This window comes from Nipponia nippon, unplaced genomic scaffold (assembly GCF_047370975.1).
Source record: "Nipponia nippon isolate SJK-2023a ecotype South Korea unplaced genomic scaffold, ASM4737097v1 scaffold_4, whole genome shotgun sequence".
NCBI lineage: Eukaryota > Metazoa > Chordata > Aves > Pelecaniformes > Threskiornithidae > Nipponia > Nipponia nippon.
Window position 1 is genome coordinate 31,618,425 of NW_028262358.1, and position 16,830 is coordinate 31,635,254.

The window sequence follows — 16,830 nt, forward strand, 5'->3', positions numbered from 1 at the left end:
CTAATGACTGGCCTCCAACTAGACTTTGTGCCATTGATCACAACCCTCTGAGCTTGGCTGTTCACCTCACTGTCTGCTCATCCAGCCTGTATATCAACAGCTTCTCTATGAGGTTCTATGTTCTCTGTACATTGTTGAAATACAGAATTAATTTCTGTGCAAGTCTGCTCCAACTCTGTGTGGCGCTTCTGTCCTGCACCATGGCATCTGTTGATACTATGTTTGCCTTTCAGGTGTGCTGCTAGCAGACTTTCATTCTGATCACACATCTCTCCTCGGACCTCTTACACCATTGTGTCCGCCCTGGCACAGAGTGTGTTGGCTTGCCCGTTCCGAGGGCCAAACACTTCTGCTCTTCACCCTTAATCTCTTCCTTCCTTGTTTTACCTGAGGGCATTTCTGATCTGGTTTTGTCACGCATGCAAAGAGGCAACAGTTCAAGGGGGAGATGGGCGAGTGAGCCACTGTATGAGTGCTTCTGTCTGGAAATATTTATCTATCTCTTTTTCCCTGGGTATCTGGCCATGTACCTTTGCCTTCTCTTCCTGGGAGCTTGCATGTTGGTGAATATAGCTATTTGGACTACCATGCGGCCTGTGTACCATCTGGGCTGTCTCCAAGCATGAGCCAGTAGCTAGAACATCTGCTGAAACGTCTGAAACCTGGTTCCTTGAGGTGCCGCTTTGGATCATGAAAGAGAGTGGGGATTAGGTTGGTCAGGGTGATTTGGAGTGCACCAGAGAGCTTGGCTGAGGAAAAGGAAAATGAGGGAAGGAAAGTAGATGTGGCTGAAGTTTGGGAGAGCACGTGTTGAAGGCAGGAGAGAACTGTGGGATAGGAAGGGGAAGAGGAAGGTAAGAAAGGGTGGAGACAGAGCCAGAGAGAGTAATTTTGTTGTATTAAGATTCCCAAAAGGACAATAATAGCACCTGGAACCAGTGGCAGTAAAGTATAAGCCCAAGGTTAAAGCCAAGAGCTTATCATTTAGATTGGCAGGCTTGCTGGCTACCTTCCCAACCCCGCTGTCTTTCTTTTTTCTCTAAGCTCCAAAGCCTGGTAAGAAGGTATTAGACTAAAGCTGATTCTTTGGCTGCAGACCAGGGAGAAGAGATCAAATGGGCATATGGGCACCACTGGCATGTGTCCTTGGGCTGTGACTTAGGGAGAAGCCCTGAGTGAATCTGGTGATACTGTGTGAGGCTTCAACTCTTGGTGTGACTGAGAGGTAGGTAGGCCTGGAGAAAGCAAATTTTGAAGGTGGGGGGAAAGGTGCTCCCACCTGGAAGTGGCTGCCAGAATCTCTGCATGTGAATGGACAAGGTTGGGGTCTTGACCTCTTTAGCATTTTTCTTTGAAAGCACTGCAGAGAATAATTCCTACTGAACTACTAGAAGGAAAAGCACGGTCTCCCATATGTACTGGCAGTGGTTTATGGTAGGCTGCCAGCAGGCCACAAAAACCATACCTCAGCAAAACCTAGAGATGCTAACTGCAGCAACAATACAAGTGGTTAAAATGTGATTTGAAGTGAGGTGAATGGCAGTCAAAGAGTGGGTGCTGGGTTGGATACCCAAAAGTGGCCATCCCAAGGGTGGCCATCCTGCAGCATATCCCCATTCTGTCTCTTGTGTGTTGGCTGTTGCGGGTCCTTTTTCAAGAATGTTTTCCAAAGGATGTTTTGTTTCTTGTTTTGACACAGTACAGTGCAGAAGGATAATGCTGGCATGTTCTCTTTACCACTCTGAATTCAGCCCAAGTAGCCTCGAGGGCCTGGCAGATTAAGAAGTTTTGCTGCAACCTGTTTATACTTTCCAGCAAGACCAGTTAGTAGATGTTGCTTGGAAGTGAAGGTCAGGACCTTCTCTACAGTGCTTTCCTCTGGAATAGGGCTGGATTGTCCTCACTGCCCACAGCCTTGGTGTGTCTGGACTAGAAGGGCTGCCTGGGTTGGGTCCCAGTGTGGCTGTTGAGTTGGCCAGATACATCTCCCTTCCCACTCCTCCCTCAGCATGTGGCTCATTGTGATACAAATATCTCATCGTTGCCTGGGGAGAAAAGGAGTTTGCAGGCGGCTTCACCATATGCTGTCACTGCCCATGTTGTATTTGGTCTGCGGGTGAATGGATCTCTCTTCAGGCATGATAAGTTACATCTTTTGCTTATGGTAGCAACCTCTGAAAAGGAGAAAGCCTTACAATTTACCACTTTGGAGGATCAGTGAGGTGAGCTTGAGGAGACTGGAAAGGGTAAATGGCTATTGGGACCCAAGCTGGTTATTCCTCATGTAGTCCAGAGAGTGTGTGATGGTGGTGGCAGTTTTCTGCTTGCCATTCTGACTTTATTATATACAGTAAGAAACTGAAATGAGTGGAAGAGATAGGTTAGGCTTTTTCTTTTGTTCCTACCCTACCACCACCACCAAACATTGACTTCCTAGATAAAGGACTTACACAAGTGACCAGTCTCTTAGAAATCAGTACCCACAAGATAACTGGAGCTGCTACTGCTTAAAAATCAGATGGTAAGAGACGTATTCAAAGCACTACACAGAAGCGATAATAGCAAGGAATGGAAAGCAAGAGCTTGTTTGTCCCCTTACTTTCTGCTGGCACTGCATAGCCCCATATCTCTGAAGTAGGACGCCTTCCTCGTCCAGCATGGCTTGGCACTGGTGTTTGAGAGGTGACACAGGTGTGCTTTGAACCCTGCAGCCTCCCCGTGGGGCAGTGCCTGTGAGAAGGAAGGAGGGAGGTGGTAGTGCGGGTTTGGAAACAGCAGAAACAGGGTGGTCATGTGATGGTGCAGATTAACTGTTAATGCTGGGCTTTTGTGCTCCAATTTTGCCACCGCAGACTGAAAGCAAGCAGCTTGTCCCAGAGCATGTCTGAGACTTGAAAATGCAGCAGCCATTACTGTTCAATGGGCAGAAGCTGACTGAGCTTTTAAGGCCAAGCCCGTGACTAGAGTAAACACTCTAGGAAACACTGTTTTTTGAGACAAGCTTTGGTGTGGTAGAATAGCCAGTCTGGCTGTCAACAACACAGCTGTCCTTGGCATGGGCTGGGGTTTAGCTCTGATTTTCTGCCTTAGCTCTGAATAGCCTCTCCATTGTTGGCTTACATGAGAACCGCACTGCTGGGCTCTGCTCCTGCTTTCTTTCAGCCTGTTGATGTCAATGGGAGTTTTGGGCATTGGTCCACAGCTCATCTCACAGGAGGAGGCACTCAGTAGAGTATACTTCTCATGTGTATGGAGACTGAGTTAAACCAGAGCAGATTCACTTCTAAAACTCCCTGCCCTTCTCCAGAGCTGTGTTCCCAGTCCGTGCTTCTTGTTGAGCTGCAATTGGTTTTGAGGAAGTGACGACTGAGAAGTCAGATGAACCCTCCCTCTCCAAGCCAAAACCACGTAATTACATTTTTTCTAAATTCAAGGTTTCAAAAGCATAGGTGTCCTGGGGGCCACAGGTAAATTAAAAAAAGCACCGATTAAGATACTTAAGTTTGCTGGTTTTCCTCATCGAAAATAATCTTTTTTAGTCTCCTGTTGGACTTTACTTGCTTATGCAAAGCAATTTCCATAGGAATGAATTTGCAAAACTGACGATCCTCGAGAGTGTTAGGAACTTAATGTAAATGAGAAGTCTGTGGTCATGTCTATACTAGGGCAAACTATATTTTTAATTCTAAAAATGTGCTTGTGTTTTAAAATCCTGGCATATCCTTGCAAGCTATAATTTCACCTTCATGCGTTTGATTATGGAAAAAATGGGTTGAGCAGTTATACAAAAGATGAAACCCTGAATCGGTTTGCAAGTTACTTTGCAATCTTATTGTAAGCATGCTCATTTCTGACAGCATAGATAAGTCTTTTGCCTACCTGTGGAGACTTTAGGAACTCCCTGTCTTACATATCGCTTCAGAGGCTCATCAGACACACCTATAGGCTCTGCTGTGACGACATGTGGGCATCATATGATTAAGAAACAAGGAATAGTTTAACAAATCATTTTCCAAATTGTAAAGCTAGTGGATCTGTGCAGTTCCTAGCATAGGTAGAAATATCCTTAAAATGGAGCTGGTCAGATGTCTGTTTTTGTTACTGCTGTAAACCCGTTACTTGTTACGTCACAGGCGATGTGGTTTGCAGATGGGGAAACCTCCAGAGGTCAGGGAATGCCCTGGGTTTGTTCAGGAAAGTCTGTTGCTGCTATTGTTTTTTGTATGTGCAGGAAAGACAGACAAGCCTCACATAAGAACATGGTGTATCTGGCTAGATGATAAGACTGTATATTGAGCAGACCTTAATGTAAGTCTTGAAACCTAAGCTGTGGTGCTTTGTTAAGAGCTCTGATTGAAATGGCACAGTGAGTTCATGATACGTGTATTTTCATTGTAGTTCTGAATTTGATGTGCTATCAAATCAAGCTCTTAGCTTGCTTTCAACTTAATATTATTTCCTGTCATCCTCTGAATAACGTGGCTAGCTCTGTTAGAAACTAAGTGTTGTTAGAGGAATGAGTGTAATTACGAGCAGTGGAAGTGGCGGTCTTGGAAAATGTTTTTTTGAGCAGAGAAACTTCTAGTACAATGTATTTTAGTATTCTTGTATCTTTTCTTTCATGATACACCTAATAGTCTTTTCAAGTCTGACTGCTACAAGAAGTGTGAAAGGCATTTTTGATGCATTAATTCTTCCCGTCTGCATTTTGCAGACTCTTTTACTATGGGCAGTTATGCTATAGGCTGTTGCCTATGGAAAGACCCTAGAGATGAGTGAAACATAAACCACAAGAAGCTGAAAAAAATCAGATTGCTATCTCATGATGTAGGGTTAGAAGTAGAAAGCAGCAGTAACTACTGCTGCAACTGTGAGACTTGCCTGTGTTGCTTGGTCCACTGTATAAAACTCTGTACTGAGTTGAGACACTGGTTCATTTGCTTTCCAGATGCAACCATCCAAATCACTTGAACACCCTCAAAACCATTCATATAAATGTGGTATAAATTTTTGCTTTTATTATCAACCTTCCTCTGCACAGAGGATCTTAATGAACTTGGCCTTGAAACATTCAGGTCTGTCTTTGTACTCTGCTCTTTCTTCTTTTAATGAGATAATCTGAACTTTTGCCCTTCTCCAGTGTGGTGGGTGAATGAGCCCTCTTGGTCCTAGGACATGACCATTTCGTAAGCATGAGATGGGCCAAAATCCTGAACTGAAAAAAGGAAACACCGAAATGATTTGTGTGTTAAAATTGATGCATGTGTTATGAGCACTGGCATGTGCTGTACAGGCTCTGATATGGATCTTACAGGCCATTGACTTGAAGGTTTATTTCCAACAATTTGGAAAGTGGATTTTGATGCAGACAATGGAGTGGCATACATGAGGTCAGCAGTTCTCCAGCTAGTTCTTTGGGCACAGCTTTGGGCACAGCTGGGTTGCCATGCTCTGCTAACACCTCTCTAGAAGGGTAGTGGCCTGCTTCTGGCTCTGAGCTGGCACATCACTGCTCTTGCATAGGGGAGGTTTAAAAAGTTGGCAGGAGTAATGTGTATCCTGTGCTGGCACTCGTGGACAAGTGGAGATGCTGAAGCTCAGCGCATTGAAGCGTCCAGGGAAAAGCACTGTTTGCTGAATTGGTTGTATTGCTTCTCGCCTCGGGGAGGCTTCCCTGGACCAGCTTCTGTGCCATCTCCAGCCATGTGCAGCCATGAGGACGTGAACAAAGGGGATGCAACATGGTATCAGAATCCATGAGTGCTGATCATCAGTGCTGAAGGGAACCATATATCTATTTAAGAGGAAGGACGAAGCACCAGACGTGGGATATTTGCTCCTCTGAAATCCTTGCAGGCTGTTCACATGGGTACAGGCCTAGGCCGGTCCTTTCGAAGTTGGTAGGTCAAACCCCATCACAAGCTCTGAGCTTCAGCCCGCAAACACCACCCCAGGCCCCGTGCGCTGTGTAGCGTTGTGCTGTGAGGCAGGTGTGGGCAGGCACTGTTGCACGTGGGCATGGGAGAATGTTCAGCGCAGTGGTTTGTTACGTGCTGCATAAATAGATTAGCTCCCTGGAGTAAGAGGCCTTTATCCTATTAGCTAGCCAGCCACTTCAGCGTGTTCCCTTGTCGCTAATGTGTATGTGAGGTTCAGTGGGGCAAGGAAGCAGGGGGACAAGTAGGTGGTAGGGTGGGGAATGTGGGAACAGTTGGGTTATGTCATCATTTCTCTCTGGTTATTAATGTTCTACTATTCCCACTTCACAATGTCTATTTGAAGACAAAAAATGGTCTCTGTTTGTTAATCATCTTCATCTTCTGGCCTGTAATTGCTAATATAGTACTTGTTTATGTAGAATTATCTTCATGTGCTCATGCAGACAAATGGGATCTCACAAATGGGCATAGTCACGTAAGAGGAGAAGATGCTGAAATATGCTGCAGGGCTGTGCAGACATGACATGTACACGTGTGTGTGTGTGTCTTGGGAGGAGAAGGAGTGGGACTCTGTGCCCTGTGTTCAGACTCTGTGGAGCCCGAGTAAGCCCCGTGGCTCAGGATGTTTGCTTGTTTGCTTGTTTGTTTGAGACAGGCTTGTTTCGGCTTCCCAGAGCTGTTTATGCAGTCAAGTCTTCATTTGGCTTTTTCAAAGTTTCTCCACTGTCCACAAATCCAAGCTCTTGTCTGAAGACGTGACCTTGTGTGTTTTCTTCTTAAAGTTGCCTTTGCGAGTGCTCCCAGCAGTACCAGCTGAACCCAAGGCAAGGGTTCCCACAGGCTAATGTCCTTTGCACTCAGCTGGAGAGAAGGTGGGAGGCGATTCAGAGTCACCTTTTGAGGTTGCCATTGTGAAGACCAGGCCATGCCTGCCTTCCTGGCCACTGAAAAATTCTTTCCTGATTTAGTGCAATGAGTATACCCCATGTTGCCCTATTTTTGAGAAGCTCCACTAAGACCAACCCTCTGGCTAAGAATCTGGTGAAAAGGTGCATATTCCAGGTTCTCCCCAGGCAAACTCATTGATCTCCATTGGACATCTTCTGTGGTGCGTTAGAGATACATACAGTGTGGTCTTTATGCTTCCTGAAAAGTCCTTTCTGCTAACTATACCCTCTGGGGCATGTTTTTGGGCTGACAAACAGGCATTCAGGGACAAGAATTTATACCTTTAACCTTATGCACTTGATATCACTATCTAAAACATTCAGGTTAGCTCTAAAAATGTGAAGAAATTGGCTTAAAAATCTAGACTTGAAACAACTTTGAGCTTTTTTTTTTTTCTTTTGCCTTCCATGTGTACAGCTATCCTTTCCTCTGCCGGGGTGAATCTGTGCAAGCATGTACTCTCTTCTGGAAATCTGGTGTCCCAGATGCCTAGGCTGTTAGCTGGCTGGCTGGTACGCACGAGGCCCTGTGGCTTGCACAGAGCTTTCAGAGCGTCTTGTAGTTTTTGCAGTTAGCTGAGAATGGTGTAAAGGTAATCTGGCACACGCTCTGGTAGCGCCTGTGTCCTTTGGGTTTGGAGCAGCCATCTGTGGATTCTCTTCCTCTTTCTGTCCCTGTAATGTCACACCTAACAAGAGTCTGTACCTTTCACTGGTTTTAATTGTTTTTTTTCTTCTTTCCCAGGGTATACAGCTGTGTGACTTTCAGAGCCTCTCTGTGTCTCCCTGCTTAGAGGAAACTGTGTTTACTCTATTGCCTGACTTGTGCTAATGGCTTAACCCCTTCTTGGTGCGCTTGGGGACAGTGTTTAAACAGCAAATGGTGGAAGCGCCTGGGGCTGCTTGTTTCAAGCCCCCAGCACTGCCATCTCCCATGTGCTGCAGCAGCAGAGCTGAGGGGGAACAGGATAAAGCCGCAGGAGGCAGCATGCCTTCTGCCCTAGCTCTGCCTATGGCAAAAGTCCGTGGGGAGGGAGGGCTTTGGAGTCACGTCCAAGCCAAGGTTTCAGTTAACATTCGCAAGCTGGGACTGCAGAAGTGAGACAAACTATAGAGACATCAGATGATATGTTAGACTAGACTGGACGTTCCCTGTGGACAGCTTTGGAGCCAAGGCCAGGAATGAAGGGAGGAAACAGTCACGTTGGCAACGCTGAATTAAAAGCCTTGTAAGCCTTTTCTCAGGAGCTGCTACCATGCCTGCCAGCTGTGAAACTGGACACCCCCCCCCGTCCCTTCGCACCCCTTCTCCCTTCCCAGGCTCTAGTGAGCAGGAGGGGCGAGCCCAGTATTTGAACTTCGGTAACTCTGGCATGTGCAGATGAGTGATAGGGAATTAATGAATCCTGCCCCTTCTTTATATTTTTGTTACTCCACAGGTGCCACAGTTTTCGGTCAGGTCTGCTTCCTGCACAAATGGAGCTTTGCATTTTTTCCAGGCGTCAAAGAAAACTCAGCGAGGGATTTGGGGTTGGCGAGGAGTGAATAGATGAGCCATCTGATGTACCCTGCAGATCAGCAGACTCAGACTCTGCCAGACCAGCAGGGGAAGTGGCTGCTGAGCCAGAGATGCTTCATACAGAGTGTTCACTTCCTCTATCCCCAAATTCAAATCAGAGGGCTAGCAGTAAAAGTGCCAGGGAAAATCTGTCCTGTTTTATCTGTGCCTAGAGGGATGGGGCTTCTGTACAGATCCAGAGCATATCTGGAGACCGTATGCATCAAAGATGACAGAGGAGCAGTAGAAAAATAGTTCCTACAGACAGGCAGAGAGTCTGCTTAGACCATAACTGCGTAACTAGGTAGCTGTGTCTGCATTAGCTGTGGCTCTAGTCTGATATTAAGGGAGAACTTCAAAAAGCAGCCTGTAATTTGAATAATTTTGTCTGCTGTCTGGGCCTTGGGAGTGGAGGGAATTCGGATGCTCTGCCAGGTGGCAGACCTTGCTGGCCAGGCTTTGGCTTATAGTCTTCTGTAGCAGGCATCAACCAGGCACAGCAGCCTGGTGCCACTCTGCGGTGATCACCTGCCCATCCTTCTGGACTGAGATGCAACTGGCTTGTGCTTGTTCAGAGAGCAATCACTTGTGGGATTGACTTGCTGTTCTGCCAGTTAAGACTCACTTGTGGTTCAGGGTCATTTTGTATTTGCTGTAGGCTCTCACCCATTTCTCTTCAGCAGTGACAGCTGAACCCCTCCCAGGAGTGCACAAAATGAGGTGACTGATGACATCATGTCGGAGGGGATTTTGGTGACCGCAGAAGTTATTTTGTTGTGGTTTTCTTGGTCCACCGTTTGCTGAGTGTGTGATCCTGGGCAAGTCCCTGAAGTACACTTTTTTTGTAAGGCCTAGTCTGTTTTTTTTCTTCTTTAATTTGAATTTATTCTCAATGATCAGCATTTCCTCTGCTGCCCTGTCCAGAGGTGCTAAGTGGTCAGTGTTTGAGGCTGTGGATTCATCACATTTGCTGGCAGAGGTGTTGCCTGGAAAACTGGAGCTCCCCTGCCTGATAGAGATGAGGGCCCTGTATGACAGTGTTGAGAGACCAAATATGTTGATGTTTTGCAGAGATTTCAGACAGATTGAGGATAAATGTGGAAAAAAAAGCGCGTTAATGACTAATTCAACTGAATATTAAATAAAAATAACTTTCTAAAGAGTTAGAAAGGCTTTTCAGGATATTCCACAGCATCACCACAGCTTACAGTTTTCTGATGCTGGGGTTTGTTTTTGTAGGAGGGCACTGTTGGCCAAACCACTTGAATTAGCCTGTATTTTAAAGTGCTGCAAGGCTGTTTAACTTCTGATGGAGCAGCCTCCAGGCTGTGACAGATCATAATTGTGATTTAAAGCTGTGGCTGAGATACAGGCCTCCTGGTGCTGTGCTGCTGCAGGGGCTGGGCAGGGAGCTCATGTCCATGTCTGGCCCATGGATGTGCTGGGTAGCGGCCTCGCACCCCTGGGCCCAGACGGCGGGTGCTCCCCTGGCATGGGGCATCCCTGGCTGAGGGCTGCACAGTGTGATGCAAATGCTGAGTACCCTCAGGTGGTTGTTGGGAAGGCCTGGCTCCCTTGCTTCTCTGATGATTAAAGTCATGTGTGCCTGAGAGCCTCAGCCTGGCTTGGGGGTAAGGTCAGCTGGAGTTGCTTCAGCTTTACAGCAGTAAGGAGGAGCCTGTGACCTACTCTTTTTCCTTACGGTTTTTGTACTGCAGAACTAAGAGATGATGCCCATGCCCTAGCAGCACTGCTCAGTGCCAAGGAATTTAAAAACCCAGTCCAAAGTCAACGTACAAAATAGCTTTAAAAGTTTTTTTGCTTGTTATCCTCCTAAACCGATCGGGAGGGCAGATCCAGCTTTGCCCCTTGCAGAGTACCCATCACCATGTTGGTGAAAGGACAGGAGCCACGGCCTGGCTCCCTCGCACCCTGCTGCGTGGGCACAGAGCGCTGCTTGCCTGGGTGGGAGATGCCTGCAAAAGCAGAGGGCACTGGGCTTGCGGCATTTTAGCCTGGAGGTGTCTGGAGCTGTTGGGTTGAGGAGGCACCAAAAGCTTCAGCCTTGCTGCTGAGCTCTGGCTGGGGCCTTGCAAGGTTTCATGCCTGGGTTGTGGGAGTGCTGCCTTTGGGGGTACCTGATCCCCTTCCTTTAATTCAGCCTGTGCTGTAAAAAGGGCCCTGCCAAAATCACCCACTTCATTGGTAGCATGAGGCTGCTGCTGGTTCTTCTGTGTCTGTGTCTCCCTGCTCTCTGGTGGCTAGCAGCTGTGGGCCTGTGGCCTCCTGGGCTGTCTGCCCCATGCCACACTGTGGGACGTAGGTGGGACTCGGTCAAGCAGAAGCCTGCAGCCGCAGCGTGCTGCACAATAGCCACTTTGTGCAGCGCCCTGACCTCATCTGCCCACTGCGCTGCAGCTGCGCCCCTGCCCTGCGCCTTAACCCTCCGCACACTCTCCCTGCCTGAGCAGTGGTGGGGCAGGGGACAGGCTTTGTTCGGCAGCCGGCTGGTGGGGAAGGCTGCTCCTCCTGGCCTAAACCCGGCTCTGAGGGCTCATAGGGAAGGAGGTCAAGCAGGCTCCTTGCTCTCAAATGCCTTCCCAGGAGAGAAGGGCCATGGGGCCATGCTCCCCTGGCCAGCTCGGTGGGTGCCCTGAGAGTGGCGTTGGGCCAGAGCTCACACATTGGTGTTGCCTCTGCACCAGCGTCTGCTTCACCTCCTTGTTGAGGCCCCTTCAGCTCTCTGCTCATTGGGCCATGGAGCTGCCTCACTGCCTTGCTGTCATTTTTTCTCTTTATGGACATCACATCACTGGGCATGATTTCTCCCTTCGCATCAGCCTTCTGCTATGACTTAAAGTGCAGTTTCTCCTCACATTGTAATGTTTCTTCTTTTGGTTCCTTTTCTGAACAAACAAAGCAACATCATCAGTCTGTTTCTATATTTATTTTCTGTGCTAGACATTCAAGCTTGGTCTGTCTTGTTCCTTGGAAGACTTTGGACAACTGGGAAACTGGCTGGTAGGGTTAACAGCATGGAAGTAAAACAAGAGTTATGGAGCTGAGGAGACTTTTTCTTAAAACTTGGACTGCTTTAAACTGTATCCTGTCAAGAGCTTTAAGAGGTCAACAAGTGACAGACCCAACCATACCTTCAGTCAAAGTGCACCAGCCCTTCTGTGGAGGGTCCTCAGCAAAACTAATGAAAGGCAGACTTCTGGCCTGCTTGGTGTTCTTCTAAAAGTCTGGTCTTTGGGTCAAGGTGCAGCCCAGTTACTGAATATAGGCTCTTTAAAAATTTTTATATCTTTTTCATTAAACAAGTGAAAATAGCTGCAAAATTCTTAAGTCATAACAAGCTGATTGTATGTCAGTATGTAGCATTTGAAGTGTGCTGATTTATTGTAAATTAAATGATGACTTAAGTTGAACTGAGAGTTCCTGTGCTCTCTTGCATGAAATAGTCTAAACTGGTTTGAGAGAAATGGTAGTAGTTAAACTGCATCCAACTCTAGACAGGCCCTTAGGTTTGAAACTACAACCAGATAATAAAATTAAATAAATAATAATTTAAAAAAAACACCAGTAGACAGAAGAGCTGTTGTTTTGTCCTGTGGAGGTAGTGAAAATGAAACCATTCTAAAAATAAACATGCATATAAAAAGCAGATGTAAGATGAAAGGTGTTTATTAATATACAAGCTGATATTTTGCATTGTACACTGATTTAAGAGATTGTTCAAACTCTTAAATATTTTAAAACTAAGCTGTGATGCTTGCCTTTAAACTGTTCATTGCCAGAGTTTTAAATATTTATTTTTGAACTGCAGTAGTGTGACATAAGTTCATCCTTCTTGAGGATTTCACTATGCCTAGAATGACCTTGCATTAAGAATACCTGTATTTTGTTTGTTAATATATATTACAATCATCTGGATGATGCAGTTTGTATACAATTGTTCCAGATACAATAGCTTGTGTGCATAACCAAATACTTGCTTGCACCACTTACCGTCTGGGTTAGTTCAGAACTGCTCAAGTCTGCGTTAGAAGACCTGGAGCACTACTGCTTAATCGGAGATGTCCCCTGAAGCAAGGCTGGACTAGAGGGCTGTGCTCTGAGACAAGCAGGGGTGGTGGTTCATCTCTGCTCTTAATGTGCTATTTTGATGTGGCAGTGATGTACAGCAAAGCCACGCATGACAGTTCAGGGGTTCATTACTGCATGTCATTCAGTAAATATGTAACCCTCTAAGTGATCACTTCCAGTCCCTGCAACTTTCTTTTGAATCCAGGTCCAGGACGGAGAAAGTCACAGGGTTATGAGCAGAGTATTTGTATAATAGGAGGTGAGATTGGTGGGAGGGTTCTTAAGCTCAACTGATTCTGCTGTTTTCTGGGAGTTTAACCCTAAAATGTTCCAATTCAGCCTGATTTTTAGAGTGAGGCATAACTCTTGTGCCCTCAAAAAGACTTTCCACGTTTCCTTAGTCATGTCATTTCCTCCTTTTAAGTAGAAGCCACAGCAGATCATAAAATAAACTTTCCTTCGTGCAAGTAATAGTGTTCCCAAGCTGTAGGTTTCAGCTCTGATGCCAGCAGTTCTGTCGGAGACCAACAGGAGGGACTTTTTGATTGAAATAGGGAGGCTGAGCACAGACGCTGCCTCTTTTTCTTCCATTTCCTTTTCTGCAGGTGGAAGAAAGTCTCAGAAACCAAACCCTAAGGTTTATTCTCAGCTATGCTGCTAACATTCTCCATGACCTTTGGCAAATCTCTGCTGCTCTTCTTGTCATAGTTCCCAAAAAATAACTTGAGGAAATAAAACTGCACTTCCAGATTGGCCTGGTAGTTAGGAATAATCCCAGGGTTACTAAACCAAATGTGTCACCTTTCTTATAGGACATTCCCCCTGGCTTTAGGCTGCTGCAAATCATGTAGCCAAATAAATGTTATTTCAGCTCTGCCTTGTATCTATGTAAATAGGAGTTAATGAGTTGCTGCATCTCGTGGCTGGCTTGTGATGTGGAGGTCTCCAGAGGGAGGATGAGGAGAGGCTGCTGTGGAAAGTCCCTGGCTGTTGCTAGGCAGCACAGCGTTTTAGCTTCCCCGTCTGAAAGTCTGTGCTCAGGTTTGGCAAGGAAAGGGAAAACCAAGGGATGGAAAGCCATACAAAGATGCTTGACTGACTTTTTGTAAAGCATGGCTTTACTGTGCTGGGTGCAGAGAGCGTGTGGCTGCAAGTGAGGTGGAAGCAACTTGATTAAATAAGATAACATTTGATAACTGGCCTTCTATTCATTCTCAGCTGCAGAATCATGTGGCTGGCTTGCTCTCTCTCTCTCCCTCCCTCTGTTTTGTCTCTTATGATGTTCTTGGACCCTTGCAGTGAAGCTGGAAGAGTGCAGCACAAGTGGTCTTGCTCCCCTTCCAGCCTAAGTGGAAGTAGGAAAACCCAGCAGTTCGAGAACTTCCTCTGCTGAGGTTTATGGTCCAGTTTTACAGCCTGCAGATGAGGGGATGTCATGTTTTCATTTTACTACTAAGTCCATCAAGAGGCATGCCAGAGATCACTACTAACTAACAAAAATTGTTATGTAGAGCATCCTGCTCTTGCTGCACAATGCAACCTCTTTGAACTGTAGCAATAGTGCAAATAGTGGTAAGATCCTCATATGATTAAAACTCATCACAACGGCATCGCTAAAAGAGCACCTCTGTGTTCTGCCAGAAGCGTAGGACTTGGGATACAGCTGAGCACTTGAATTCCTCTTGGTAGAGTCTGGCTGGTTGTCCATCCACCCACAGGCTAGTTCAAACTTTTCAGTCAGTCTTTGTCATCTTCTTGTAATTGCTGTCTGTTGTTCCTCCCTATGCATTTTAATAGAAGGCCAGGATGAGTAAATTTAAGGTCTTGCTGCCTCTGCTAATTTGTAGTTGGGAAATAATGTGTTTTGTTGCACCTCGATGGAGTCACCAGGGGATCTGTGGACGGGACCTTGCTAGGCATTGGACCTCGCTGGACTGTACTGGAAGGTGTTGTACTTGCTCCCTGGCTGACAGAATTGTGTTTAAAGATACTTCTCCCTTTTCAGCAGGGGATCCTGTGGTGCTACCGAGGCACTGTAGAGTTTGGTGTCACAGCCTCGCTCCATCCTTGGAGGTTCAGCCAAGTACGACTGTAAAGCTCAGCTTTACAGCAGCCTAGAGAAGCTGAGAGTTGCCCAAAGTCACACAGCTTGTAGTCAAATGGGATGCGGCAGGGTATGTCCTGCTGCAACAGTGCTCTCCTAAAGGATGGGGCTCGAAATCCAGAGTCCCGATTCACTTTCATTGCTTGACCCTGCTTTGTCTCGCACATTTTATCCCACCAGTGGGCTTGTGGCTTGAGCTGTCTAGCTTATCCTAACTCATCCCCACCAGCCAACATTTCACAGCAGTCTAGAAGAAAAGCTTACAGAGAGACCAAAGCTTTGTAAGACCTCACAACTCCTCACTTTGCCCTTCCCTGCACTCCTGGGGTTTCTCAGCCCCACCAAGGTCTCCCTTCTCCACAGTCTTTTTCATTGTGTGGTTGCAGAGGGGTCTTAAGAAAGGCAGTAACCTCACAGTAAATGCCAGCCTTACAATAACTGCCTTGCAGCCTGGCTGGGGACGGAGCCCCATGTTGTTTTATCAGAATTCCCAGAGAATTAATTGCTCAGTTGGACAGCACAGGCTTGGGTTAGTTCAGTTCAGCAGTTCCCTTTGTCTCCTTCTACCTGGTCTGTGCAAAGACCTGTTGGGTCCTTTCAGGTTAGAAACCTTGGTGCTGTGCTGACAGGTCAGACCTGGGGGTAGAGGCATCAGGCAATTCTACTGTTGAGCCCTTTGATGAATAGCAAAGGCAGCATTAGGATTCACCTGCAAAACGATTAAGAGAAAAAGCTCAAAATCCTTGCAGCACCTTCCTTCTCCCCCGTGCATGCTTGGATGCTGAAAAGCACTTTCCTCCTGGCCCGAACTACCCACGTACAAGTTTCAAGACTTGTTGCAGTGCCCATCTCTTTTCCAGGCATGTAAGTAGGCTGTGAGGGTGCTGAGGGCTGGATTTTTAGATCCAAGAGGCTGGTGTGCGTAGAAACAGTGGGTAGGTCTCCAACCCCCTCTTCAAGTTTTGGGTAGCTGTGTGGATTGGCACTGCGAAGACTTGCTCATGAATGACAGAAGGTGGTGGAGGAGTGGGACTTCTCCTCTCACCCCTCCAGCAGTATTTTCTACTGGAAAAATAATATACTTTCATCTGAGCACTGTCTTCAGTTTTGGTGGTTTCTTTTCTTCTGAGGTTTTGGGGGGTTGTTTGTGAATTTTGGTTTTGGTTTTTTTTTTTTTTTAACTTTCTGAATTTCCAAGGCTCTCTTTGTTGTGTTTCTTTTATCTTGTCTTCTATTGGAAGAAGCAGGAAGACTACAAATGAAAGGACAGAGGAAGTAGAAAGGTCTCACTATTTACCATCCATATTGGTAAGATGGTAGGATGGCTTTCCACAGGTCTTCTGCATTAAGAACTTAATCTGAAAAAACACATCAGTTGCTTTCTTAAAGCATGCGGGGCGGGGGGGGGGAAGTGTTTCCCCACACTTCACACAGCTTTCAAACTGCAAAAGGGTAGAAAACAGTCAGGAGATAGGAAAATCTATTATTTCTTTCAAAAGCTGATGGACAAGTTTCTTCCTGACATGCCTCCACCACCAAGTTTTTCACTATGAAAAAATGTAGTTGAAGTATTTTTTTATGGAAAAACTGTTCTCTCTTGAAGCCTTGTTTTTCCACTTTGAGTGACTTTTTGGATGTTTTTTTGAGGGGAAAGAATGATTTTATTCACTTGCCAGTTTTCAAAGTGCTGCCTCAGAACGGGGATAGAGCTGCAACTCACCTGTTTATTTCTGTAGTTACACAGAGTAATTGCTGTTTGAAGTATATCCTGTTTGCTAAGTTGTGCGGTTCATATGTTACGACAACTTTAATGGCTCTTACAGTATATGGCAAAGGGATTTAGTACTCTTGGCAAGTACTTTTTACCTTGTTTTTTAATTCTAAATAAATAAACATAATGAAAATAAATAATGGGAACATCCACAGTTACATTAAATAGGCTATTTTTTTTCTTCATGAAAGGAAGATAAATTCACCTGCTTCAGGACAGAGTCTAACCACTAATTGACAGAAATTAGGAAGAAATTTCCTTTTAGGTAGTTGTTCCATCTCTTTCTCTGTGGAATTTCTTGTACTTTCTTTCAAAACCCAGGTTATCAGCCACTGCCAAAGGACTCTGTGGAGGTTGGGTGAGACAGTCTCAGATGAGGTTGATTACTTGATGACCACCTCTGCTAATTCTTAGTCTTTCAT

The 16,830-nt window shown here is 46.0% G+C and overlaps 1 protein-coding gene across 4 annotated transcripts in view; it reads left to right on the forward strand.

The window, feature by feature from the left end:
* The window catches only part of LOC104021497 (uncharacterized), a 60,033-nt gene that overhangs the window by 27,584 nt on the left and 15,619 nt on the right, over positions 1 to 16,830 (forward strand). The gene's annotated exons all lie outside the window — the stretch shown is intronic.